Raw genomic sequence first — 27,615 nt, forward strand, 5'->3', positions numbered from 1 at the left:
AGTGGCAGTGGGTTTCTATAGATGGAATATCTTTCTGTCCCCCTCTTTCTGGAGGTGGAAATCCTCCAGTTTATAGGTATATTGACTTGCAGCTATATAATGAGCTCTTTTTGTAATGAGACTTGGAATAATCACTACTTCGCCTTTTAAATTTCCTATCTGATGAAGTTTTTTTTCTGGCCTTACTGAAGTTCAGCAGTTATATTTCAGTTAGGTGAGGATTGAAGATTCTGGCTCTCCTGGTTTTTGTTACTTTGTAGCTTTCTTTGTTTATTTGTTTTGTTTGTTGTGGAGATGGAGCATTTTATGTTTGGCAATAGTAATTGTGTTATTTTGGCAAGAGTAAAAAAAACCTGTTCAGCCCCTGTAGTTATCTTAGCACGAGAAAAGGTGTTTCAACCTTTCAAAAACTGTTCAGACGCTATTTTACAGTCAGATAATTTTAAAAGGCATTGTTTAAAATGTCAAGCTTCTTTCATGTAACCTTGGCTGACAAATCTGTGCTTTGTTTCGAAACAAAATGGGTTTCCAAGTTAAATTACAAGTAAGAACATGTAAAGATTTTGAGTGTATATTACATACACTTCTGAATTAGTTACATGCCAGGTACAAATGTTGGTTTATGCAAATTTATTTGATTATTAAAATTCTATCTTAATGTGCAGTAACACTATGAGCTTATTCTAGAATGAAACACTTATGGAATTCATGTTAAATTGGAAATATAAGGAGTCCTGGCTGCATACTTGAAAACTAATGATCTGGGAGGCAGAACAGTACTGACTTTGTTTGATTTTTAAAAGCTGAGCAAATGCAGGCCTCACCTTTTTGCTTTTGGAAGAATATTATGCTGCCTTGTGGTAATGACTATTTTAATTGTGTCCACAGTTGATAATGCCATGGTGTTTTAAATTCCTCTGTGTGCAGAATCCTTTGTTTTTACAGAGAACTCAATACAAATCTTGAAATTTGCTGCTACATGGTATTTGAAGTGACTTAAAGCTCTCAGTGTGAATTAATCTTAAATGCAAACCAGGGAGCAAAACCTATTACCTATTACAAAGCCTTGCCTGGAAAAGGGCTGGAAATTATGTAGTTAGTAACTCTTTCAGTTACTTTTCTGTATCTGTTTTCTTTTTCTTTTTGGATGGGGCATTATTTAATCTTCGTTGGTTGAGAACTAAGGTCGCTTAGATATTTATTTAACCTCCTAATAGCTAGCATTTTCCCTAACTTGTAGATATTACAGGCAATGAGTTAAAGCCATTTTGTTATTTTATATAATTTCTTGTTTTGCTCTCCACAATGGTTCACACAATTTACTTGTATTTTGAGCTCTCCATGGAGGTTGTAGTGAGGGGGGGGTGACTTTATTCTCCCAGGTGGCAAGCAACAGAACAAGAGGAAATGGCCTCAAGTCACACCTGAGGAGGTTTAGATTAGATATTAGGAAAAATTTCTTCGTGAAAAGGGTTGATGAGCACTGGAACACTCTGTCCAGTTGTTGTATCACTGTCCCTGGAGGTATTTAAAAGAGGTGTAGATGTGGCACTTAGGGACATGGTTTAGTGGTGGACTTGGCAGTGCTAGATGAATGGTTGGACTCGATGGTCTTAGAGGTCTTTTCCAGTTGTATCATTCTGTGATTCTATATAGTTGAGAAAAAATTTGTCTCTCAACATCATTATACCTTGATTTGAAACCAACAGAAGTGGAGAGTTCTCTCTGTCTTCTGGCATTAGTTTCTTTGGTTAATCACAGTGCTAGAATTTTTCTTTTCTGTTCATCTGGTTTTAGGTTTGAGTAAATGGTTCTTTTTAGACTTTTCTCCACTAAATTAAAGAAATCATCAGTACCTGGTATCTTCATAGACTCACTTAGTTATTCAGTGTGTAAGGGGCCTCGGGAGTCCTCTCATTAAACTGCTCAAATCAGTGTGGGTTTTGGGGTCAGGCAAGATTTCTTAGGCCTTTATTCAGTTGTGTCTTCAAAATCTCCAAGGAGAGAGACTTCATGGCCTCCCTGAGCAACTTGGGCCACTGCTTGACTGCCCTCAGGTGGAAGAGTTTCTCCTTCTATATGTAGTTTGAACCTCCCTTGCTTCAATTTATGTCTGATGTCACACATCCCCTTGCCACATATCAGTGTGAAGAGTCTGGTTCTGTCTTTTTGCAACTTGCTTGTAGGTACTAGGGGGCTGCTGATAAGACCCACAGAGCCTTCTCTTTTTCAAGCTAAACAAGCCCAGTGCAAGAACTTCAGCCTTTGTACAACTTCATAGCCCTATTCTGAACTTCATCAATGTGGTTCTGTTTGGGACCCCAAACTGGACACACTGTTCCAGATGTGGTCTAATGCGTATAAAGTAACAGGAAATGGTCACTTTCCTCAGCCTACTTGCTATGTTCCTGCTGATGATTTTTAATGTTCTCTACACCAGGACTGCAGATGTTTCCTAGGAGGACTAGTCCACAGCCTGTGCCATTATGAGAGAGTTAGTCTTTCCTAGGCACAGGGCTTTGCACTGTTCACTCCTTCAGTCTGTCTGGGTCCCCTGGGTGGCACTCTTGCCTGAGAGTTTATTGACTGCAACCCCCAGACTTGATGCCATTTGCAATCTTGATATGGGTGAATTCTGCATGTCATTGATGAAAAGACTGAAAAGGTCTAGTCGCAGAATAGACATGGAGGAGCTCCACATGTAACTAACTTCCAAACAGAGCATGAACAAGTAACCATCACCCTTTGACCCTAGCATTCCAGAGAGTTTTTCACCCATCTGGTAGACCACCCATATAGACTGTAAAAACCCAAATTGGATACAGGGATGCTGTGCTTACACTGAAGGGAGATCGCATCAACTAGTCGTCTCCTCTTCATAGTCGTTTCATCACAGAAGGCAGTCGAGTTGGTCAAGCATGATTTACCTTTGGTTAATCCATGCTAATTATTGCCCTGCCAGGCCTGGCTATGGTTCTGTTTGAAGATACTTACATATAGTAGTCAAATCACCTCTCGGTCTAAGGAAAAAGGTTGACCTAGCTGAGTTGTCATAGCAAAAAGTTTTAGTGGGTTTTTTTTTTTCTCCATTCCTGTGCAGGTTTTTTCTTTGTTTGTATGTTTCAGGGCTCTAGACTCAAATGCCTCTCTTTGGTATGATATCTGCAGTGCTGTGTCTGCCAATTAGATGTTCTTGATGTAATTAGGAATTACATTACTCATCCATGTGTTTATACCTAAGAACTTCAGTTATTCATTTGCCATAGCATGGTAGTGGGATCACATTTAGAAACCCTTTAAAAGCTTTGTTAGTGAATCTGTAATATAAAATATGCCTTAGTGCAGTCAATTTCCATGTTCTCCTTTTGAAATAGTTTGCAATTCCTGAAGACAGAATTTTGTTTTATTTTGTGTCTTCTTCTCTTGTCAGCAAGTACAGGTCAGCCTGCTACTTCACAGTTGTCACTCAGGCACTGCCAGTAAGACCATTCCCTTAGAATATTCATTGGAGGTGGTATTACCCAAGCTGTGACAGCAGCAGCTACTAAAAGCCTCATTAATCATGTATAAATGTCTATTAAGGTTATGAACTAGAATATTAAACATGGTATTGAATATTGTATAGCCTTTGAACATACCTGGTTACTGTTATTGTTTTTAATAATGCACAAGGATGGCATAATTTTAGTTATCATTTACTTTGAATGGAAAAGATAATTGTTCCAACACTCTTAGATTACATTCAAAAGACAAAGTAATGGAGTAGGAAGGGTGAAGCGCATTTAAAACAGGGAGAAGAAATAATCAAATAATACATGATGAATTTTCATTAGAAAGAAAATAGCAATTTCACTAACCAGCGATAGCTTCATAAATAGCTTCATTTTCCAAGCTATATATGCAGCACTTTCCTATCCCCTTTATCATGAATGTCATGTAAAATGGAGATTTGGAACTGTAATTTGACTATGCTTTCTAGATTACTGATTCCTCAAAAAAAAAAAAAAAAAAGAAAAAGAGTCCACTGTGCCTTTGTGCCCTCAGCAGATTTCCAGTCACCTCCGTTTTGACAGGATGAAAATACACTTGAGTTACCAGTCTCTGCGTGGTGGATCCACTTGAGGTTGAAAATCCTAGACTATGTGTGTAGGGCTCCTGTGTAGAACATATTTCACAGGAAAGGAAGAGCCAGTGATGTAGCTTTAAGATGAAAAATTGAAAAGTTGTGTGAGATCATGCAGGGAGTCTGTGAGAGAGCTGTTGACTCTTTTTCTTTAACTGCCTGGGGTAACACTTTAAAAAAATAGGGCCTGACTTCTATCCTGGGACTTGCTTTCCTTGACTGTCCTCTTTTCACTCCCGTGTTGGGTGACTATGATTCTCTGGCAATTCATTTTAGTCAAAGTCATCTGTAGAGACACGATTGAAGCCAGAGTTGGGCAAACACCTCATCAAATACAATAAAATAAATTGAAGGAAGGCTGCAAATACTCATCTTAGTATTTAAATGGATTCACTTTGATGCTGTTCACACTCTTTTTGAGTATGTTTCCATAAATATTCTAGTGAATATGTTAATTGGGAAGACTGTCTACAGAAACAATGAGTATCCAATTTTAATATTCATGGGAAGTAGATTTTGAAATCATATTTGTGAATACTTGAATCAGAAAACTGATTCTGGGAGTTCAGCTTTATCCAGTTAAGTGCCAAAAGTTTATCACATGGTCTATGTGCATGATGAAAACTGCCTGAATTTTTAATGCTTGCAATAAGTTAGTCATAGGAAGAGGCAAACAAATAATTAACTACTAAAATGTCTATCAGACACTTGAAACTGATGAACAAACATCAGAAAATAATCCCTTTACAGATAATGTAATCAGAAAGGAGCAAATACTAGAATTGCTTTTTTTATTACGTTTCCTTCAGTGGGCCTGAATTTATCTGGTATGTGTCTCAACAGGATTAAAGAAGAAAACTTAATCCAGTGTCTATTTAAAATAGAAGTTTCAAATTCTGTATTGATTCTGTCTTTTTAATAAAGTTCTGAGAAAAAAGCCCTGAAAAGGGTGCCTCTGTATATAGTAAGCTTGTTACTGTGATGGGTGCCTAGGCAGGTTTACAGGCGGTGTATTTTAGTTAAGACTGGCTATCTCTAGTTAAAATAGAAACCCCTTCATATCCATTCTGGAGGAAATGATAGTGGTCTACTCCTGTCTTGTTATTATTTTTTTTAAGGACATAGAAAATTGTCACTTAAGCACCTCTATGTCTACTGCAATCACTATATCTTCTTAAATACATTTGGAGATCCTACAAGAATAAAATCAATCATGATAGTAAAGACCTCAGACGTATGTGAAGTTTTGTTTGCTTTGTCTTGGAAAACTTGTCCTATGAAACCCTTGTGATTTGGTTATACAGAATACTGCTGAAGTTTGGTTGAAAGATGCTGTTGACCAGAAGGTCCATGCTATGAAAGCTGAATCTTGTTCTCTGCTCATCATCTTTAACTTGCAGTTCGGTGTTCCCACATTTATTTTGTTTTACAGACTTGAGAAGCCTTATCTGTCCATCATCTAACAAAATAAAATTAATAAGTGAATAAGAAAAATACTTTTTCTCCCCATTATATAAATAGACAGTCTACCTGTGAGCAGTGACAGGAAATTTGAAGTAGTTCCTGTAGCAAAACAAGAATGGCCTTAAGCCAAGAATCTCAGCCAAAATGCAACTTGTTCATGAGAAGCTTATGGAGGTCAAATTGTGGAGTTAGTGAGTAGCATGGATTCTTTTTTTTTTTCCTCTCAACCACTCTTTCAATTAAACTAAACGCTTACAATGCTGCAATACACTTTTGTCCTTAACTAATAAGGTACTATAGCTCAGCACTTAAATGCTGAAGTCAGTGCTGTTTGTTCTTCAGCTTGTCAGGAGGTTATATCCTTAAACCAAGATGCTATCATCTCAGGAAAAGCCATGAATCTTGCAATGGACACTTCTTTAGTCAGTGTGCTGTGCCAAATAAAAGCAACTCCACCTTGGTTTTTTTGCATTCCAGTACAGGGGACACACATTCTCTTTTGACACTCATCTTTTTAAGTACATGCTTATCCTTTCATAAAAGTAAAGGAAGCTGTAGGGTTACCTGCTTGCCTCTCTATACAATCTCTTGATTGGATGGAATATTTCTTTGTTTCTAAACACCAGTTTTCTCTTGGCTTTCTTTTTATAGTCAGCTGTTAATTTTTCATTTCTGGCAGAAACATAAAGGTCAGAATGAAAAGGAATTCTTAGAGCAGGAATAAGGGGCCAGCTTCTTTGGAACAGCAGCTTACTCTGAATATAATCTGTGGGATTTCTCGAGGTTTTGGTTTCATCTTTGTCTTCCTCAATCTTTGAACAAACTTTTTGAAAAAATGCTGTCTATAAAAGTTGCTTTACACAAAGGTGAAAAAAATTTCTCCCAAGAAGAAGGGACATTGGATACCCAAATTCTGTTAGGGCTGTGTGGAAGACTAACAGTAGGAGAGCTATTTCCTGATTATTCCTCCTTCTTTGTTTCAAAGATAGGTACTTACTGACTTCATAGTCAAAACATATTTTTCTGTAGAAAAACAGAAAAGCAAGATGAGCTTAAATGTCTTTTTTTAAACCAAGAAATACTGCTTGGCTTTTTGAAACAAAATGTGCAGTATAAGTAGACCAGAACTCCTTTGAGTGCTGGAACTAATGTAGCCTGACTTGATGTGATTGATGTCATGCAGCTGATTGATGTTGAAGTTGCTTTTCCTACAATTAGGGCATTTATAAAATCTAACTCCCATATGGATCTCCTGGTACCTAAATAAATCTTGAGCTTATGCTGCAGTATATTTCTCAATGGTAGAATGTATAGCATCTCTCATCTCTCTCTCTGTGTTCCTGGCAACTGTAGAAGCTTCATTACCACTAACTTCTTTCCCTCTAACAAAGTAATTTGAAATTAATCAATGAGCTTTGGGGGCAAACAGACAAGCTGGTCAGCAAATGTATATGCATAGGATGAGAAAGTACCCAAAATAGAGACATTTTAAAAGACTGAAATGAAAATTTAGTTTTTGATTCTCAGAACAATTGACTTAGGCTGTTTGATTTTTGTGGAGTTTTTGTTTTTTAAATGTGTGGGGTTTTTTTCAGATCAGGAAAAAGTTTGAAATCAAAATCTTTCTTGTTAGACAGCAAATCGAATCTCTAGTGCTTTCCAGTACTTTTGAAACTTATATTTGGGACATTTATTTAAATGTGTATAATACCAGCAGGAGAAGGAGTCAAGTTAAAAATAGATTCAAAGAAGTAATTCAAATTCATCATGTATGGTCATTCTTATGTCCTGCAGATAATGCTCTGGCATGGATTAGCAAAAGCAATTGATTGGGAAAGTTAATATCCTGTTATTGGATGGACATGATTTAGGTATGCTTGGCTTAAGAATACCAGCATCTTCAACATATCTCTTTTATTCCCTCCTTACGCTTTTCAAACATTTTTTCAGACATGGTAGCCATTAAATTGTTCAGCTGAGTAATTATTTCCTCCCCTTGAGGTTTTGCCTCTCTTGTGTTGCTTTGTTATTCTTGTTTTTTGACTTGAAAGAGGGTTTTTTTAAAGTATCTAGATATCCTTGGACAATTGAGTGAAATGCACAGCTAACTTCAAAAACGTGAGCTGACAGCAGTCATCCTCATTCACTCAACTTTGTAAATACCAATGATAAGTGGAAAACTTGACCTGAAGACTGATGTTTTTAGCCTGAGATTCTCTTTCAGTTTAACCATTTTCAAGCCATTTGAGCTATTTTACTGTAATAATTTTTTCTTAACCTGTGGCATGACTGTCCTTCTCTAGAGTTCTGTGAAACTGGCAAAGCTTAGGAGGTAAACATCAAGGTTTTAAATCTCCTTTTTTTCCCTTATAAATCTCTTTACCTTTGAAATTGCTAAATTCCAGAGTTTTCAGAGATCAGTAAAGAGGAGGGAAGAAATGAAAGTAGTGAAGTTAAAATTACAAAAAATATTATAGAATCATCACGTTTTCCTAAGTTAAATTCATAGTCCAAAGGAGAATTTGTTTCTGTTTGGTATATTTTCTTTAAAAAAAATTACAGGCCTAGTTAAAATATTTTACTGACTCAATAAAGTATTTACTAATGAGATACTTTTCCCACTAAACTTGTAATAATGGGTCTATACCTAACTTAAAGTAGAGGTGTGTGATCTGCTCTCTGCATACTGCTTCCCAAATTCTCTAGATGCCCAGTGAAATCACCATCACCAGTGGATGCTTTCAAACACCTGGAGTAGCTTACCAGCTTGGATTTATTCATCTTGAATTGAAAACCAAAAGTGTGTATCTACAAAATAAACTGAAGATGTGACTGTAGTACAGTCAGACCTGCATGTGTTGGCTGTAATTGAGCAAGCACAGTTACTAGTAGGGGTAGAAGAAACATGGGCAGCTTGTGTGCTGTTTTCTAGTCAGTGAAACCTGGGCCCCTACTTCTTCAAAGTGATTATTGATCTTCCTAAACAGATTAAAAACAGTGCAGTTATGGCTGTTGGTGCTACAATAGCATCTTCGTTTGGCTCTCTAAACAGAGGATTGAGGTTGTCATGGTGTAGTTTAATATCAAAGGATATTGCATACCATTCATGTAATATATAGAGGATTATTTCTGGAGCTGAAATAAAGCCATAGCTAATAAGATAGAATTATTCTTATATGCTGGAAAGCTCTTGAAGAAATTGCTGGAATAAAAAATATGAAAGAGATATCTGTTTATTATGTGATTAAGTAGTTGTGTTTCTCTCCACTATTTTCTTCCTTTCCAATTTTTCCTATTTTATTATTCATCTTTCATTGTTTAATGTCAGTAATTCTCTCCTAGAGTAGTTGCAGCAGTCTTTTGTTTAATTTGTGTTTCAAAATAGACCTTGCAGACAAATTTGTCGATTCATCTCAAAATCACGCAGAACAGTTACTGATTTTTTATCGGCTTCTGCAGATTTGTAGATTTTTACCATCAGATTGACTGTTAACAATCAATGTCTCTAGCATCTTACATAGTGCAGGCTATATTTTATTGTAGAGTTGATACCAGTGCTGGCTGGTAATTCTTGCATTCTAGATACACCAAAGCTTTTCTTCCTGCCAGACTTCTGAACTTGATTTTAAAGCTGGTGGAGGATTCTAGCACATCTGTGAATAAATTATTCCACCTTGTTAAAAAATACATGCTTTAATCCTTGTTCAGATATTTCTAGCTTCAAGGTAGGAAGTGAAAGATGAGAAGTAGATGAGGAAAAAAAATAATAAAAAAGGGTCATTTTAACAGTTTCAGTTTCATGTAAAATAAGCGGCCATGATTATGAGATATTGCAGTACATAAAGTGCACTGCAAGAAATATCACCTTGAGAACTGTAGATGAGAGTGCTACAGTGCTACAGTTACGACAACATATAGCTGTTTAAAAAAAGAGATAAATTTATAGGATAATTTCTAACCTTCCCATAGCTAATAGAAGCTAGTTATCACAATGATCAGTTGCCATCCTAGTCCAGAAAAACTAATTTCCCAAGCAAAACATTTGGTTTTGGCTCCAGGTTACTGTACCTTTTCAGTTGTGAAAAATAACCCTTCAGAAAGGATGAAATTACAGTTTCATCTGCAGGTTAAGAATGTTTATTAAATTTAAGAAAAAATACTTATTTGAGCACTAATTTGGCAACCAGTTATTCATGAGATCAATACTTACAGACTTATATTTTATCAATATTGTTATCTTGATTCTGCAGATGAAATATAAAATCAGCGTACAGTGTTTACAAGTTACCTTCACAGCATTAACAAATGGAAGATTTCTCATCCATTTTTTTTATAGCATTAAGACATTCAGCATTCTAGAATTGTATTGAAATCATACTGCCATGTTACGACCTGCCCCTAAAGGTGAGGGTAACTCAGGTTCCTGTTAATAGATGCCTCGGGGTGGATTAGGGTGAAACAATACTGACTGATCGGTGTTTATAAATATAAATATGTAGGGCTTATTTTAGAACAATTCGGTTGCAATGGAAAGGAAATATGTAGCCATTTTTGTTATTATTATCCGTAGTAATATAACAATATAAAGGTATGGAGATATCACTGAAGAAAATATATAAGGAAAAGAACAAAGATAGAAAGGATAAGAGTAGACAGTGGAGAAGAAAGATATCACCACCTACGGTTCCAGCGATGAGACTTGATTGTTGCAATTTTGGTGCCCGTTGGTTGAAGTGATGGCCACAGTCTTGATCCGTCAGGGATAGGGGAAGCCCATGAAACACAAAGTCTAGTGGGTCAATATACCCTTAGGCTGAGATGGAATAAATACCCAGGCACCTCCCCTGACAGGGGCGTTTTACACTGTGTGACGCAACACTGTGGATCTCTTGCAACACTGGATCATGTGCAGTCCTCTGGTGGAAGGCCCCAGAAATGAGTCTGGGTGCTCTTTGGGGGGTCTTTCATGGTTTATGACACCTTCTGAGACATGACAGCTGCCTCTCACATCAGTGTGGTTGAGCCAGCTATGCCCCATCAGAAGGGGCCTATGTTTGAATGTCTCGATATCTCCCCTGGGGGGGAGGGTGGAGTTTTCACACCTGAGCCAGTTGTGTAGGGGAGGACGTGAGCGTGATAAAAAGCATTATCCTGCCTCCCCTGGGTCTGCTTCTTACTGGCCTTCTCCCTTACCTCGCTCAAAACCCGGCTTGTAGCCTCTGGTGGTGGGTGTGCACCCCCTCTGTCTTATATGGATCAGAAGTTTCACCATCACACACAAAAAACTCTTCTTTTCCCCTTGTGTTGGGGGGCAGGGGGTGCAAACCTGGCCTCAGCAAAGCACCCTGCTGCTTTTGTAAATGATCCATTCTTTGAGTCATTAACCATTAACATTTCAGTCTCTCACACACTGTTTTAATATTCACAGTCAGTAAATTTTCTGCCTGCCGTTGGATTTGATTTAACCTAACTCTCTGATTTTGCTTGTTAACTTTAGCAGGAATAATGTTTTCGGATGAATGGGTGCTATAAAAGTATGCTTTTCATTCTCTACTAATCAAACTATTATAATGTGTATCTCAAGGGATCTACACTGACTTTAACAGAGAATTCTTTTGGTCTGAGAATGTAATACATACTGAGTGTTTTCTAGGAATATTAACTATAGTGGATTTAGCTATTTCACCTCTTGCTTCGTTGCATTACAACCCAAGGGTTGATGGTAAAAATCTCAACAGAGAGGTTTCATTTTGTAGAATATTCTTATAGGAACCAAGTTTAAAAATCCATCTGCACAGCTACACATAATTATTGGTTTCCAAGGAACCCCAGCTAACTCTCTTCAAAGCTTTGCCAATATACACAGAGGTAAGTAAGTCTGAAAATAACAATTATCTAACTTATTTGAGTTGGATGAAGGTATTAGTTGCTTGTTCATGTACACTTGAATGGAGATGTGATGAATTAAGTGGTCTTTCCTGTAGAATGCAAATGCCTTTAACCAAACAACTAAAACCTACTATTTATCTCCTTTAAATTGTACAACTTTGTTTGCCCAAGAACTGCCTCATAGTAACCTGACTCCAGAGTTGCTGATGGTGACTCTCAGCTTCATTCTCAGTTTTTTGCTTGAAGAGATTTAAGAGCAAAATCTACCTCAGTTATTTTTGTCCTTTTTTTCCTCCCACAAATTTTAAACATTCACATATGCCCCCTTTCTCTTCAGCTACCATACTTGCACCTCTGTGATTTGATATTAATAGCAAAGATTAAGCAGTTTCAGCTCATCAGAGAAGAGATATTAATCATCATCAGGCCCAATGAGAAGTTTAATTTACCGCTTCTCTTTCTTCACTAAGCTCTGGTGGCTGTCAGTCGCACCGATGTCTGCGGGACATTTAATAATCTGCTTCCGAAGATGCATTTCAGTGGTTTCTCTCCTTTTATTTCCTCCGTCAGTCTCAGTGAGTTTCATCATTGCAGGCTTTAATTGAAGACCACTGTCAGGAGATGGAGAGAAGAACATTATTTCTTGAACAAAGCTACTTCAGGGGCTCACGGTTTTTATTGTATTCAGGAGGGAGATGGGTTAAATCAAGATACTGTAAACTATGGGAATTGTTCTTTTGGTATGTGACTCACTACCTGTTCCCATGAAAAATTCCATATCCTCCCTGTCCCCAGCTCCTGTATGTACACATTTATTTATTTTGCCTCAGAAGTGTGGTTAGATTTGTGGTGCAATATGGATGTGGAGCACACTGGAGCAGGGGATGACAAGAAAGAATCCACATTGAAAACTTCATAAATTACACCCATGCAGTTATACTGGTCATTGTCATAGATAACATCATTGCAGCAGCACAGGAATGGCTTTTGCCAGCTCAGTTAAAACAGCTTCCAAAATGATGTATATACCAATAAAAGCAGTCATGTGAGATATTGTACTAGTTGACATAGCAATAGCTGTTTAAAATAACATGTATCTTAGACTGGTACAAACTTACCTTACAGAGAAGCCCTAAACTTCTTTTCTGAGATTATGCTGCTACTGTCACCTGTTAGCTACAGTCAGACAGTGAAGAACTGTCTATATAGGTGTTAATGTGCAATCTGTATATCTCACCTATTTCAGGGGGTTTATTGGCTTCTAAGTGGTTTTAAAAGCAGAAGCTCTCCATTATGAGCAGCAGGAAGTTGCAATTTTCTGAGAGAAGAACAGATCAGACTAAGACAAAGCAACACATGGAGCTCAAAAGAAAAATGGACACAGCTTCTCTGTGTCAGATAGACTTCATGTAATAGATAGTGGATTTGTTGGTTGAACAGTGAGGTTGTTGATTAATTTGAACAGCATATGCTGTGAAAGCACTTAAGTAACATTTTAAGAGATTCATAACTGTGAATGCTGCCATTCTTGCATTACTGGCCCTGAGTTCCTGGGTTTCTCTCAGCATTTCTCCCATTTGAAAAACAGGCCCCTTCAAATTTGAAGAGGGTCCAGTTGAGCACTCAAGAACTTTACTCCAGAATCTCTCATTACTTTTTAAAGTCTCTGTAGAAAAGATGGCTGCTCAGCCTGGTACTTCTCTGTACTGTTATTCCATCTAACCAGGAAGACTCATATATAACTGCATTTTCTTTAGCTTCCAAAAAGGCCTTTATCTACATTGCTCGCTTGGGATGAGTCTTGGAACTGCAGCATGCCTCCAAGTTTTCTAGGCGCAGAAACTTCCTGAGCTATATTAGAAGTGGCCCTTTAAAAATAACTATTTTTTGCTATTAGTAGCCATTTTTCCACCTTGGCATCTGAAGCCACAATAGGCCAGTAAATCCAGACATTAGAAAAAGTTCAAAAGTGCAATTGCTAGTGCTCAAGAAAGGGCAGAACCTTTTGTGCCAACAAATCTACAGCAAATAGCATTGTTTTTCTTCAGTTGGCATAATAATTTATTTTGCAGGTTGATTCAGGGGATCCAGATCTAGAATAATATTGTCAACTTGAAGCAAAGCATAGTGGTAATTTTTGTGTAAAAAAACCTGTTTACACCATACTGCAGTCTGTGAATGTATCTGATGTGCAGAGGAGGATGAGACATGTAATTTCCTGTATTTTTTTATTAAGGATAAGGTATTGCCCATGGAAACAAATTGTTTGGAAAAACATTTGCATATTTAAATAGGCTTATATTTCTAATAACTAAATAGTTGTTTACCTTACATATCCAGCAGTACATTACAAGGATTAGGGAGAGCTAAACAATATTTGAATATCGTTTATAAATATTCCACTAAGGTCCTGGCACGTCATAGTTTGACTGCACATAAATAATGGAAAAATCTGAGCCATTTCCAAAGAGGAGATGTTGTTGTACTGATTATCGTTTGATTGCACAAAAGTAACATACTTGTTATAGCAGCTGTGGTGGAATAGAGACTCTGCTTAGAGGTATACAGGTAATGGAAAGCTTCAACTGACATAAGGATTACCCATGGTAATTTTATGTGGTGCTTGTTTGAAGAACCAGATTTTCAGCAGTTGAGAGCAGGAATTGCAAAAAGAATTGGTGAGGGTTGGAAACTGTTTTTAGGGCATCTCACAGAAGAGATGTTCTAATGGTGTGGTGAAAACTGAGAATATGAGAGTTTAATTAGGGATGGGGAAGCTACTGAATGAGAGTGAGGAAAGAAAAGTGTTCAGGTGTTATTGTCACTTGTCATAAACAATTTCTTGGTAGGAAGCTGAGTGGAGTACTTGTGAGTTGGCTTTTTTGTAATAATCCGGGCGGGGAGAAAAGACAAAGGAAAAGATATGCATGCATTGCAAGTAGTGGGATGTAGTAAAAAAAAGTGGATTCATGTGGAAAAGGGAGGGTATTATCTTGAGGAGTCAGGAAGACACTGAGTTCTTTTAGTTCATTTGCAATATTACTAAAAGAAGCCTCACTGTGGTGCACACTAACCATGTTGTATTTGAGTATCAAGAATGTGTGAAAGGATTCAGCATCATGAAAATGTACATGTTATTATCCTTTCCAAATTATTCTTTTGGATTTCAATCTTTTTGAAATTATAGGGAATTCTTCTGTGTGAAATTTATTCCAGACATGAAAGCTACCAATCAAACTTGCAAACTAATGATTGATATTTGGTAGTCATGAAGTGTTTGTGGATGTAACTCAATTAGTGTTTTAAAGTTGTAGGAAAACCTACTTATTTCATCCTCTCAAAAGTAAATATAACATAAAATGAGCAATATATTGACGAGAAAGAGGAAAGTGACCCTGTAAGTGAGGCATTTTTGGTGATGGCTGATGGTACAAGGATTATTTAAGGTTGATTTTAGTCTCTCTAGACCTAACACTTTTTATTATCAATCTAGCTGAAGAGCAGAGGCTTTACATCATCAACCCTCTAGCAAGATAAATGGTGGTTATGTGGTTAAAAATAATACAAATAATAGAATAACTGAAAGACAATGACTACAACTTGATAAGGAAGTTGTATCCTGCCTGTGTACTCTAATTAGCAGTTTCAGTGTATCACAAAAATCTTAAGAAATAATTACAACACTTAAGTTTGGGTTAATTGTTTTCTATGCAAATGTAAAAGGACAAGTACACTTCTGAATACTGAAACAGAAGAAAAGGAAGAATAGTTAAGAGGCTGAACTGAAAGAGTCAATATTGTTTCAAGATGGCTGGTTGAAAAAGAACATGAGATAATGGCTTTGAGATTCCAGAATATGGAAAAAAAACCATGTTCCTACTTAATACTTTTGATTACTTTTCTCCAAAGAAAAGAGCAGAATGTTGTTACCAAGTTGATGTTGATGTCAGCTAAGGATACGTTAGATAAAAATAAACAAGAAGGTCTTTACTTCTTTAGGTAGCAAAAATAGGGTAAAACAGATCAGAACTTCACATAAGCGGTAACGCAAGATGTTTGAACTATTATTTCTGAAGATGTTTGTTGAGAAAGGTATGTATCTTAGTAGTGTCCCAAAGCATATGGAGGAAGGTCAAACCTCTTCCCTAGATGTTTCAAGAGAGAAAGGTTGATAGTGAAATTCTCAGGAAGACAAGCACTGTACATTTGTATTCAATACTTCAAGCTGACTCGACTTTTCATTGCATACAGAAGTGGATTTGATCAGAATATAACAAGTTACAGCCTGAAATTGCAGCAGTGGGAGATTTAGGTAGAGTTTGACTGGAGGAAAAGCAGCTCTAAACAGAATAAGGATGAAGTGTCCTGATAGATTGTGCACAGGCGTTGTGGTATCTCCACCATAGATTTTTTTTGAAACTGGGCAGTACAAGGGCAAATTAGTTCAGTGTTGTTAAGTGTAAAGTAAGGCACCTTGGGAAAGAGTAATCTTAATACACTATAGTGGACTCCTAGGTGGCCATCACTGCTCTGGAACTTAATCTTGGACTTTCAATAGATCTTTCTAGGAAAGCTGAATTTGATACTTGGAAGATAGTAGGTAACGTATATATGTCTATAGCTGTGGGCAAAACTTTATAGACCTTGCTAGTTATTAGAATGGAAGACTTACTTGTATTTTTCATTTCCTTTACCAAATTGAGAGCTTTTTAAATACACAAGACAGGACAGAGCTTTTCACATGAACAGATACTGTTAATACCAAGACAAATGGTTTTTATCAGATCAACAATACATTTAGGATGGAAATGAGAGGAAAATATCTGTTCATCAGATCCGTATACTTCTGGCACTGTCTCTCAGTGGGATTAATGAAATGCAAAAAGCTCTCACTAGTTTTAATGCAAAACTCAAGCTGTTTAAGAAAGGGCTTATATGGTATTTCAGTGTGGGGCAACTGAGCCTTAGCTCAATAACTGAAAAGGTCCCTTCTAATCCTATGTTTTATCTTTGCAAATATATTCCCTATTTGCTTCATGGAGCTTTCTTGGGTTCCACTGAACAGTCAATAAAAAACTCCTTTGCTAGAGAAGGTGTGTTACTTGGAGATTATGATTTAGATTCTTGGTGGTTTTAAAACACCATTTTTAAGGCTTAAAGCAGCAGCAGAGCTGATTATTTAGTAGTTATTACTTGATGAGGTAATGACACTTGCCTTATTTCCTAAGTACTTTTTGATCTACTGATGAAAAACCCTCTATAGGCTAGGTAATATTATTGTTAACAATAATGGAGTGTTAGGGACTAATTAGTCACACAAACCTTCTTTGGCAAAGGAAAAGAGGTGCTGATGGAGAAAAAGGAATGCTGTTAAGCTTTAGGAATGCTTATTTTGAGTGACAGCCTCACTGTGTAACATGAACTACTCAAAGCACTTGTGTGCTCTTGTGTGGGAAAGTGGATTTCTTTCAAAGTGGTTCAGGGTTTATTTGGTGTGTGGGGTCAGGTTTTGGTAGCAGGGGGGCTACAGGGGTGGCTTCTGTGAGAAGCTGCTAGAAACTTCCATTATGTCCAACAGAGCCAATGCCAGCTGGCTCCAAGATGAACCTGTTGCTGGCCAAGGCCAAGCCCAAGTCCATCAGGGACAGTGGTAGCACCTCTGGGATGATAGAGTTAAGAAGGTGGAAAAAATTGAAATAGAAACAGCAGCTGGAGAGATGACAGAGAATATGTGAGAGGAACAACTCTGCAGACACAGGTCAGTGGAGAAGAAGGGGGTGGAGGTGCTCCAGGTGCCAGAGCAGAGATTCCCCTGCAGCCTATGGTAAGGCAGGCTGTCCCCCTGCAGCCCATGGAGGTCCTACATTCCAGAAGATCAACACTCCCACCCGACTTGGTGCTATCTGCAAATGGGCTGAGGGTGCCCTTGATCCTCTCATCCAGGGTGTTGATGAAAATATTAAACAGGACTGGCCTCCATTCTGAGCCCTGGGAAACACTACTTATAATCAGCTACCAGGTGGATGCAACTGTTCACCACCACTCTCTGGGCTCGGCATCCAGATGATCTGCTCCATGACCTTCCCCAGCACCACAGTCAGGTTGACAGTCCTGTAGTTCCCTGGATCCTCTTTCTGACCCTTCTTGTGGCTGGGTGTCACATTTACTAACCTCCAGTCCTCTGGGACCTTGCTGGTGAGCCAGGACGGCTGCTAAATGATTGAAAGTGGCTTGGCAAGCCCTTTGGCCAGCTCCCTCAGTACCCTTGTGTGAATCCCATCCATCAAGATGACAATAAAAAGTGTTAGTACAAATACATCTGCAACAAAGGAGGGCTAAGGAGTATCTCCATCCTTTATTGAATGCAGAAGGAAACATGGTGACAAAGGATGCGGAAAAGGCAGAGGTACTTAATGCCATCTTTATCTCAGTCTTTAATAGTAAGGCTAGTTGTTCTCAGAGCAAAGAAAGAAAGAAAAGAAAGAAAGAAAGAGGTGATCCATCAGTTTCCTGTTACTAGGAAAAGCAGAGGAATTTGAGGACCATAACTACTTATTATCCAGAGAAGTATTTGAATACTTCTGTTTCTTTCAAGTTTCTTTTATGTGAATGGAGAAATATTTCCTTGTTTCATATTTTTATGCAACTACAACTGTGTGATTGTGGTGGGTTGACCTTGATTGAATGCCAGGTGCGCACCAAAGTCACTCTCTCACTCCTCTCCTCAGCTAAAAAGGGGAGAGAAAATATAACAAAATGCTCATGGGTCGAGATAAGGACAAGGAGATATCACTGAGCAGTTACCATCACAGGCAAAACAGACTTGGCTTGCAAATCAGAGTAGGGTAATGAGAAATATAACCAAATCTTAAGAACACCTTCCCCTGTCCCTTCCTTTTTCTGGGGCTTAACTTTATCCCTGATTCTCTACCTGCTCCTGTCGAGCAGCACAGGGAATGGAGTTGTGGTCAGTTCATTACATGTTGTTTCTCCCTCCCCTGGGAGACAGTCCTCCATGAATTTCTGTAGTGTGGGTCCCTTCCACAGGGTGCAGTCCTTCAGGAACAGACTGCTCCATCATGGACCTCCATGAGGGACATCCTGCCTCACCATGGTCTTCACCACAGGCTGTGGTGGAACCTCTGCTCTGGCACCTGGAGCACCTTCCCCCCCCCCTTCTTCACTGACCTGGATGCCTGCAGAGCTGTTTCTCTCATGTATTCTCACTCTTCAAACTGGCTGCAGTTTCTCCTGTGCAGTAACTTCTTAACTGTTATCTCAGAGGTGCTACCAGCAACAGGTCCATCTTGGAGCCATCTGACATTGGCTCTCTAGGATATGGAGGAAGTGTCCAGCAGCTTCTCAGAGAAGCCACCCCTGTAGATCCCTACTACCAAATTCTTGTCATGCAAACCCAATACAGCAGTAGAACATTTCTACAAGAGTCTCTTACAGATAGTTGTGCCTAGTGTCTGTAGTCCCTAATTTCTCTACCCCTAATTCCTTACTTTTTATTGTGATACTCTACTCACAGTAGACTGTGACAAGAACAGTTCATCACAGAAGGGAGAAAACATTCAAGTACTTTGTTGCACTTTTGAAGATACTGGTTCCCCTTTGTTCCACTTTGCCGTTTTCTGAACAACACGCTGCTTGGTCATTTTGACCACCTCAGCTTTGGGGACAAAATTGAAGGTAATTTCCCAATGTCTTGTTTATTGAGAATTCTTAGTGATTACTATGGCTTTTGTGTCTTTCTTACATTGTTTGCTGATCTGGTTTCGTGTAACACTTTATCTTCTGGTCAGTGATGGAGGTAAAAGCAACAACAACAAAAAAGAAATTCACCACTGAAACTCTTTTCTCTCTGATTTTCCTATTTTTGCCATTTCTTACTGCGCTACAGCCTGTCACTGCCATGCTCTATTGCTCACTTGCATGTTCATTCATGTTTTTCCTTTCACATTTATGCTTGCTTACCCTCTATCATCTTCAGCCTCACTCATTCTAAATCCTGTAACTGTTTTCCTCTTGTACTTGCACTGGTTCACATATCCCTCTTTCCTCAGTGTTTTCACACCTTGAACCCTTTTAAGCCTTTTATGTTGCACTTCTTTTTCGTGCTTCATTTCACTCTGTCTCTCTGTCACACATGTTCAGTTTTCTCTGTTTTATTACTGAATTCCCAGGGACATATTTGCCATACTGCCTAGTGGGAATAAGGGCTTCTATTCTAGTATTTCTCTGATAGTGTTTATGTCCCTTGTTCAGCACCAATGATGATGTGATCAGAAAATTTTAACCACTGCTAGTTTCCCTTCACATGTGCATCATTTATTTTCTTTCTTTCTCTTTAAAAACATATTCCCATTTGCTTCCTTTTTTTAAAATTGATTTTCACTAGAAAAAAAAAGGCTTATTTTGGAGATATAAGACCAAGCAACATTGTTCAGCAAAGTTATAATGTGTTCTGTGTGGAAGACCCAAGGAGCCTAGAAATGGAGCTAAAAGAGAAGAGTGTTGCATCCTCCCAGTTATAACAGATAAGATTTAATATGGCTCAGATGTTCATTTCTATACAAAAATGACATTTCAGAATTGAAGTCATGCAGATCAGTTGGGCACAGTTCATCTGTCTATTGCTTTCCTATGCTTTGTATTCTGCTCTCTAAATTCTTGCTTAGCTATACTTAACATAAAAAACCCCAACCAGCAGTTTATGTTACTGTGCTAGAACTCCTTTTTATATGATAATTAATTATCCCCCTTTATGAGTAAACTTCTCCTAACCAACATAGCTTTCTGTTCTTTTTTTTCTAACATACTCCTCAGCTGTATGGGTTTTTTGCATCTGTTTTATTTGCAGAAACTTATATGCTGTTAGGAGCATTTGTATTTAGGGCTTCCACTGAAGAAAATGTGATGAGAAGTCATACGGCCAGCCAAAATAAACTAGGAAACATTTTCAGATAGTTGAAAATTTCTCCCCAAATCCATGCGCTGCTTCTCTCTGCTTACTGTTGGTCATTTTTTAGCATGTTTACAATGAGGCTGGTGAGATACTGGAACAGGTTGCCCAGAGAAGTTGTGTATGCCACATTATCAGAAGCATTCAAAGTCAGGTTGGACAGGGCTTTGAAGCAACCTGACCTAGTGCATGATGTCCCATTGCAGGGGCATTGGACTAGATGACCTTTAAAGGTCTTTTCTAACTCAAATAATTGTATAACTCTGTAATTCTATCTTGAACTATTGGTGGTGGTGTGGAGGGTGTTTGTACCTAGAGTTAGCTAGTTGCTAGGTGGTTTTAGTGTTACTTCACTGCAACTAAGAATAAATAAGAGGTAGGACATTATTTTCCTTTACAAGAGAAGAAGCTCTGTCTCTTTTTCAGTCATTTATGATAAGAGGGCTGGTGGGGAAGGGGTGCTGGGAAGGAGATGTTCAGATGTTTTATAGAAATAAGCAAAGCAATTCATTCTGACAGGATAGTAAAACTCCAAGTACCTCTATATTGCATTTAAAAGTACAGTTGAAGCACTGCTGTTGCATATCCAGTATCTCCGCTTCTGTTGGTAAGATGGAAAGTGGATATTTTGGGATTCTGTATGCAGCCTGAGCTGATCCAGCCTTACTGGTGTCCGTGTCTGAACTAGTTAATGAAAACATCTCTGATGTGTCCGCACTTCAAAGCTGCCATGACCCACCACCGAAAATACAGAGACAATGGTTAGTCTGATGGGAGTAGCAGGAAGAAGGGAACCTAAGAGTAGAGGGGCTGGAAAACCAGTGGAGATGACCAGAGACCTTTCCAAGTGATCTGACCAGCTAATCCATCCAGTTATATCCTGTCTCTCAGCCAGCAGGTGCTTGCTTCCTGAGGTTTGTATCTGCTACCGGTAAGCACACAGAGGGCAATTTATCTCCTACCTCCTAGTTCCCACTGTCAGAAATTTTTAAAGCCTTGGGTCAAAAGAATCAACAGAACTCCCAAGTTATTAATTAGTTATTACTGGAGTAATTACTGTTAGTAATTATGGGGCATTATTTTGATATCTATTTGTAGTCCAAGTAAAACTTTCACTGCCTGAAAGGCAGTTTGATTTAGAAGATACTTAAAGAACCGTTATCAGTGGCAAACCTACAGGTATGTCCATTTTTCTACAATGACAACAGGACATATTTTTGAATGATGGAGGTTTAAATAGATCCTTAAAGTTTGAAGTGCATTTTACTTTGGGAGCATGGGTTGAAAGGGGAAGAAATGTTATTCCCTGTCTCTAACGCTTTCCTTTGACTCTTGGGTTGTTTGAATTGCCAATAAGACCTGTGTGGCAAGAGTATATGTAGAGCAGAAGTACATGTTACCTGAAGAATAAAGTGCAATTTGGGCTTGATAAATGTCAAGATAAACTGTGCTCATGTTTAGCCACAACTGGAAGTAGGGAGATACTACCTGCAGGTAGGAAACAACCCAAAGTGTAATTGTCCTGGTTGTAGACAGAGGTGACCAATATCTGTATTTGCAACTAAGGTTTTCACAAGTCATGTCTGTCAAAATGGAGCTTTGTTTGTTGTTTATTTCCAAGTCTGTAGCATCAAATGAGTGTAAAACTTACAGAAGAGAATGAGTTACCAGCTCAATGGGGGCAAGGAAGGGAGAACACTGAGATACATCTTAGCACATAAATCAAAGTGAACCCCTCAATTTTCTTGAAATTTATCAGAAAAGAAAATTCAGGTTTTTTTTTTTAACAGTTCCATTCATTTCTTAAATGAGTATTTGAAAATCTTTAACCTTCAACAGTAATTATTCTCTAAGTCTTATCCATTCTTTCCATTTTGTAGATATTTTTCTTCCTTTAAAAAAAAGAAAAAATGGATTAATTATAAGAAGATGGATACTTAACTAAGCTTCGGGCTTCTCGGTGAGTCCTAGCCTGAAGCTGATAAATGTTATATCTGGCAATTTAAAGGGTTTTTTTCTTTTAATTGAGTTTTTTTTTAAAATGAAGATATGTTAAAAAAATTGCAAGACAACATGATATATAACTGTGAGGAATGAACTAAACTCACCCACAGGAAGGCATTGCATACTTATTTTCAATATCAGAATAATAAAAAAAATTGTATATGGCTATCTCTGTGGGAACAGAAATTCCTTCTCTTTTCTTAGTCTGTAAAATAAGAAAATGTCATAGTAAACTCACAAAAATAGATGGAAAGAGAAAAGAATGGATGTAATTCCTTAACTTTAAAATATTTTAAACACTCTAAACTTTTAAAGGTTTAATAGAATTTAACTTGACTGATGGTTTCTCTTTGGCTAGAAGAAATATCAGTTACAGTGTTGTCAGTCCCAAATGTCCTAATATCCTGAGTTCTGGATCACAAAAATCATGACATTGAATTTTTAGTTTTGTTTCTACAGCATCTCAGCATCTGTTCTCCTAAAAATAAAACTCCTCATTAGTTACCATTTGGGTTATGAATTATTAGATCAGAATTTATAACTAGATAACAATTTCAAGCTTTGCTTTGACATTACAAAGAACAAAAAATCTACTTGCTATAGAAAAGAAAACCAAGACTCTTTGAGTAACAGTTCACATGTACATACACATTAATTGAGACTGTAAAATTTAAGCTGTACTTGTAAGGCAGGTACATGGGATTGTCATTTAAATTAATACTGATTTTTTTTCTTTTGTCTGTCTTAAAGTTCTAAGAAAGATTTGTTGAAGAATTATGACATCCTAAGCAGTACTTGTGAAGTGCATCTTATTTTCTTGTTCTCTATCTTTACTACTTACAGCATGAGAGTACCGAGTGCTGCATCTCTCTCTCTCTCTCTCAAACTTCAAAAGAGACATAGGAATCATTACTTTTCAAATGAATGGTCCAGGAAATGGCAGCCTTTGGGAAATTCTGTGATAATCCACAGCAATTAGCACTGCAATGTGCAGCTACCAATGGTCACACCGACATCTGGCAGCTCAGTAGGCTTTATGGGACTTGGCCACAGATGCTTGTGGCAATTGCCTGCATGTTTACTTGGGAAAGGGTTGTGAAATATCTGCTCCCTCTTTGATAGGATGCCTTCCAACTAAAATGTGGCAAGAGGAAAACTTGGGGATGAACAGCAGGGAATATATTAGTTTAGTCCTTGTATGCAGTGGTGGAGTGGGTAGTGTTGGGCCTGAACTTGTCAGCTGCAAAAACTTCAGTGAGGTTTGTCAGTGTGCAGTTCTCAGGACCAACTGTAAACCTTGATGGAAGTCACATGTTCATTGAGTTAAAGGCCATCAGGGACATTCCAGTTGTCTGAGCTGGTGTTTGTGTCACATAATTTATGGGAAACTTGTGCAATGACTAGTCATTTTCAATGACAAAAATGTGTACACTATTTCTCATTTGAAATTTAGCTTCCAGTTTCTGGTTCTTGCTTTATCATTCTCCGGTAGATTAAAGAGCTCTTTCATACCTACTGTTTTCTTCCTATGGGAGAACTTACACAGTTTATTCCACTCACTTCTCAGTTATCTTTTTTCAGGCTGAACAGTTTGATCTCTTTCAATTGTGGGGCATTATCTCTAGTCTTAAGTTATTTTCTGGCTGTCCTCTGAACCCTGTCCAGATTTTCAACACACTTTTAAAAATGCATGTGACAGAAGTCATAGTGGTATGGAATATCATTCTCATGAGTACTATATACAGAGGTACTATATATATTTATCACCTCCTGCTCTTTACTCCCCCAGTTATACTTCCAAATAATGAGTGACTTACACTCCCAGTTCTTGAAACTCTATTTCAATTCTTTGCTTATCTACGCTGATTTTAAGTCCCTTCCATGATCACTGTTTTCCAAAATAAATGATTCTATTTTATAGATATGGTCTTCATTGTTTGTTCTCAAAAATATCCCTTTGCAATTGGACATAATGAACCACATTTTGTTTGAGTGGGAAAAGGTTGCTCTGTCTTTAGCATAATTTATGCTATTAACTTTGTGTTGTATGTGAAGTTGGGGTTTTTTTATTTCCAGAGCATCATTAAATGTTAAATAGGAACCACCAGAGTATTGAGTCCTTTGAGATCCTTGCAGATATTCCTGTTTCAGTAACTGACACTTGTTGCTTGCAATCTGGTTGACTGGCCAGTTTTTAGTTCTTAAAATGGAATGTCCTGGTATTGTATCTTTCCAACATGAAAATTTGTTACTAAATCAGACACCTTGCAATGTCTTAATATGTTACATCTGTGCATAATCTTGCCAACTTTAAATAGGATGAAAAGATAAAATCAGATTTATCAGATTGATAGTAAAAAAACCCAAAACTATTCCTATCAATTCCAATCAATTAAAGAAAATTATATTCCTATCAATTAATTTTCCATCTATCTACTGACTTCTGGATTAACTTTTTCATTACTTTAAGTGCACTTACTGCATTTGGCATCAGTGCAACAGACCCAAGAGTCATAATTTTGCTTCCCCTTTTTGAGTACTAACACAGAATAGATGCTCAAGTCAATAAAACAGCCTGTCCTTTCTGGTAGGTATTATGTAGTGTTCTTGACAGTTCCCTGCACAAATTCCCTCCTTTATTCTTGAGCACACTGTCTTCCCCTGTTAATTAGAATGGACCACCGGATAGAAGGTTTATGTTCCTGTTAACAAAAGTCAGTGTTAGTATTGTCTGCAATGCAACTATTTATATTACATAAAGTCACAATGCTTAGTGTGTTCAAAAATTACAGGTTCTCTAAAATTTCTAAAAAAGGAAAAAAGGTGGCATTCAGTTTGTCTTCAAGCACATTTAGTTTGCCAAACATGCACTGCTTTCCAAGACTTCAATGTGTGATGAGTAAACATATTTCTCATCTTTTCCCATCAGCAAACTAGCTTCCTTAATTTTTTTACAGTTAAGTATCAAAAGCTTTTCTTGAGGGACTGTCCCTCTAGCTTGAATCATCTGGCTCCAAGACACCTTTTGAAATTTTTTCTAAGCCTCGTTTTATACCTGTGTTAGAGCATCATGGGCTGAGTTTACACACTGCAGTACAAAGAACTGAATGGATATATCCTTGCACAATAATTCTACCTTAGTATTACTACACTTCAACTATGCACCACAATGAGGCATCACAAGGGAAAAATTATGAACTCTTTTTAATCTTCTCTCTTTCTTTCCAGTTCTCTATTTGTCTGTTTTGTTGATGTGTACTTTTGCAGCTATCATTGAGAACTCAATGGCTGATTTGTAATTTTCATAGCTCTTAAATAAACCACACAAATATAGAAAGGAAAACTGAAAAATCCTCAAGCTACCTTACACAAACTGTTCTTCCTTCTACAATATTGGTGTATAAACACCTGACTCCTCTTTATAAATGAAATACCTTTATAAGCAATAGCCTCTACTTACTGCAGTCAAGTCACTCTTTCAATATCTCCAATAATAAGTCTTAGTTTTCCTTGGACTTTTTCCCTGGAATTTAACTTGTAAAGACTCTTGTTCTTGTTCCCCACAGACAAACGCCATATGGACATTGTTATGTTGTAATTATGGAGAGCCTAATATTTTTGTTTGTTAGGATTATGGGATTAGTTTGGCTTTTAAATAAAGCGAAACAGACATCTTCTCATTACCATTTATATTGCTTCTTTCTTACTTTGGTTGCAGCTGATAATATTAAAGTGTGAGGTTTGTGTGATTTCACAGATTTTGGTTCCATGAGATATGGCAGAAGAGTAATGCAGAGTTTGGCTTTGGCTGGATTCACAATGTAAGTGTGGTAGAACTTCATTAGTTCACATGCCCTAAATTGGTGAACTGGATTCTTACATTTCCAAAATCCTCTTTGAAATTTCAGAAGTGTGGTTTTCCAGGCAGGGGTTAAGGTGCAGTGGAGATCATTGAGTCTGGAGCCCACACCCTTTAGCTCTCATAGTGCTCTCAGTCCTTCACCAAAATCGCTGACATAAAGGACATTTCTAGTATACCAAGCAAAAAGACAGACTTGGAGAGACAGAAAATGATTGGTAATTATTGCAGGTTATTTCAATGCTTAATTACTTTTTCTGCACAAATTTGTACCTTGTTTCTGTCTTTCATTTTTGAAAATTCAGTTATCAATCACTTGTTCCTCTAACATTTTCTTAAAATTGGAAGAGTCTTCTTGAAATGAATTGTAGTATTTCTCACAGATACTAAAGGATATGAGCAAATTGCCTATTAGCCATATTTTTGTTTATCTGAATAGATTTTGTGTCCTTCAGCAGTTCTAAAATAGGTTTTCCAGCACTTGGGCCATTCTGTAGGTCTTCACATATTTCATTTTATCAAGTTGCTTGTTTAATAAGGATCACCAGAACACAACAGGATTCCATATTCTTTATTTATTTTAATTGTATAAATACACATAGCAAAATATTGAAGTGTCTTTATAAAGAATTGAGGTTGACAAAATGTTTCCATTCTACATGTCCTTTCTAAGAGGCGTACAGTTTTTCAGACTGTGACTGCTCAGGATAAAATTTTGCATTTTTGATGCAGGCCCTATGCAAGATTTTTTAAATTATTTGAGAAAATTGCTTATTTTCCAGGAAAATATAATTTACCTTGCAAATATGATTCAATCACTGTTAACTGGAGCAGGAAATATTTTCATTCTTTGTCCGCATTTTTGGCAGTTTAATAAAGTTACCCATTGAATGAGGTTTCTAGTACTTCTTTGCTTAGAAGTTTATTTCATGGTGAGGAGGGGACAGGTACGAAGGCATTGGCTTAAATGCTGTGCAGATTGACGAAGCATAGGGAATAAAACAATATGTCATCAGTCTTGTTCTTATATTTTTTTCTGTGAGTGGGTGATTTCAAAAAGACTTGGCTTGAAAACATCACATGTGCCATGAATAGGACCTTTCACAAGGGCAGATGACCACGACATTGAAAAAAAAACAAACCCTGTGCATTTGAGAAAATGTTAGGTATGAAGATCAGGAGCAGCAGTGCAGGACCTGCCACTGTTATTCCAGAACGTTCTGAGAAGGAGAGCTATTTCAGCAGGAGATCAATATGAGAGTTTTGATTATATACTGTAAAAAAATTACCTAGAGTCGAATTTCAATG

General features: G+C 37.5%; 1 protein-coding gene and 1 long non-coding RNA gene across 6 annotated transcripts in view; one reads left to right on the forward strand and one right to left on the reverse strand.

Annotated features, from left to right (window-relative positions):
* The window catches only part of LARGE1 (LARGE xylosyl- and glucuronyltransferase 1), a 273,696-nt gene that overhangs the window by 81,061 nt on the left and 165,020 nt on the right, over positions 1 to 27,615 (forward strand). The gene's annotated exons all lie outside the window — the stretch shown is intronic.
* Positions 11,938 to 12,626, reverse strand: LOC116786805. The gene is made up of 2 exons (XR_004357084.1): positions 12,595 to 12,626; positions 11,938 to 12,087 (listed from the first exon to the last, which is right to left on the reverse strand). It is a non-coding gene; the product is annotated as an uncharacterized LOC116786805 (long non-coding RNA).

Source organism: Chiroxiphia lanceolata, chromosome 5 (genome assembly GCF_009829145.1).
Source record: "Chiroxiphia lanceolata isolate bChiLan1 chromosome 5, bChiLan1.pri, whole genome shotgun sequence".
In the NCBI taxonomy this organism is placed as follows: Eukaryota; Metazoa; Chordata; class Aves; order Passeriformes; family Pipridae; genus Chiroxiphia; species Chiroxiphia lanceolata.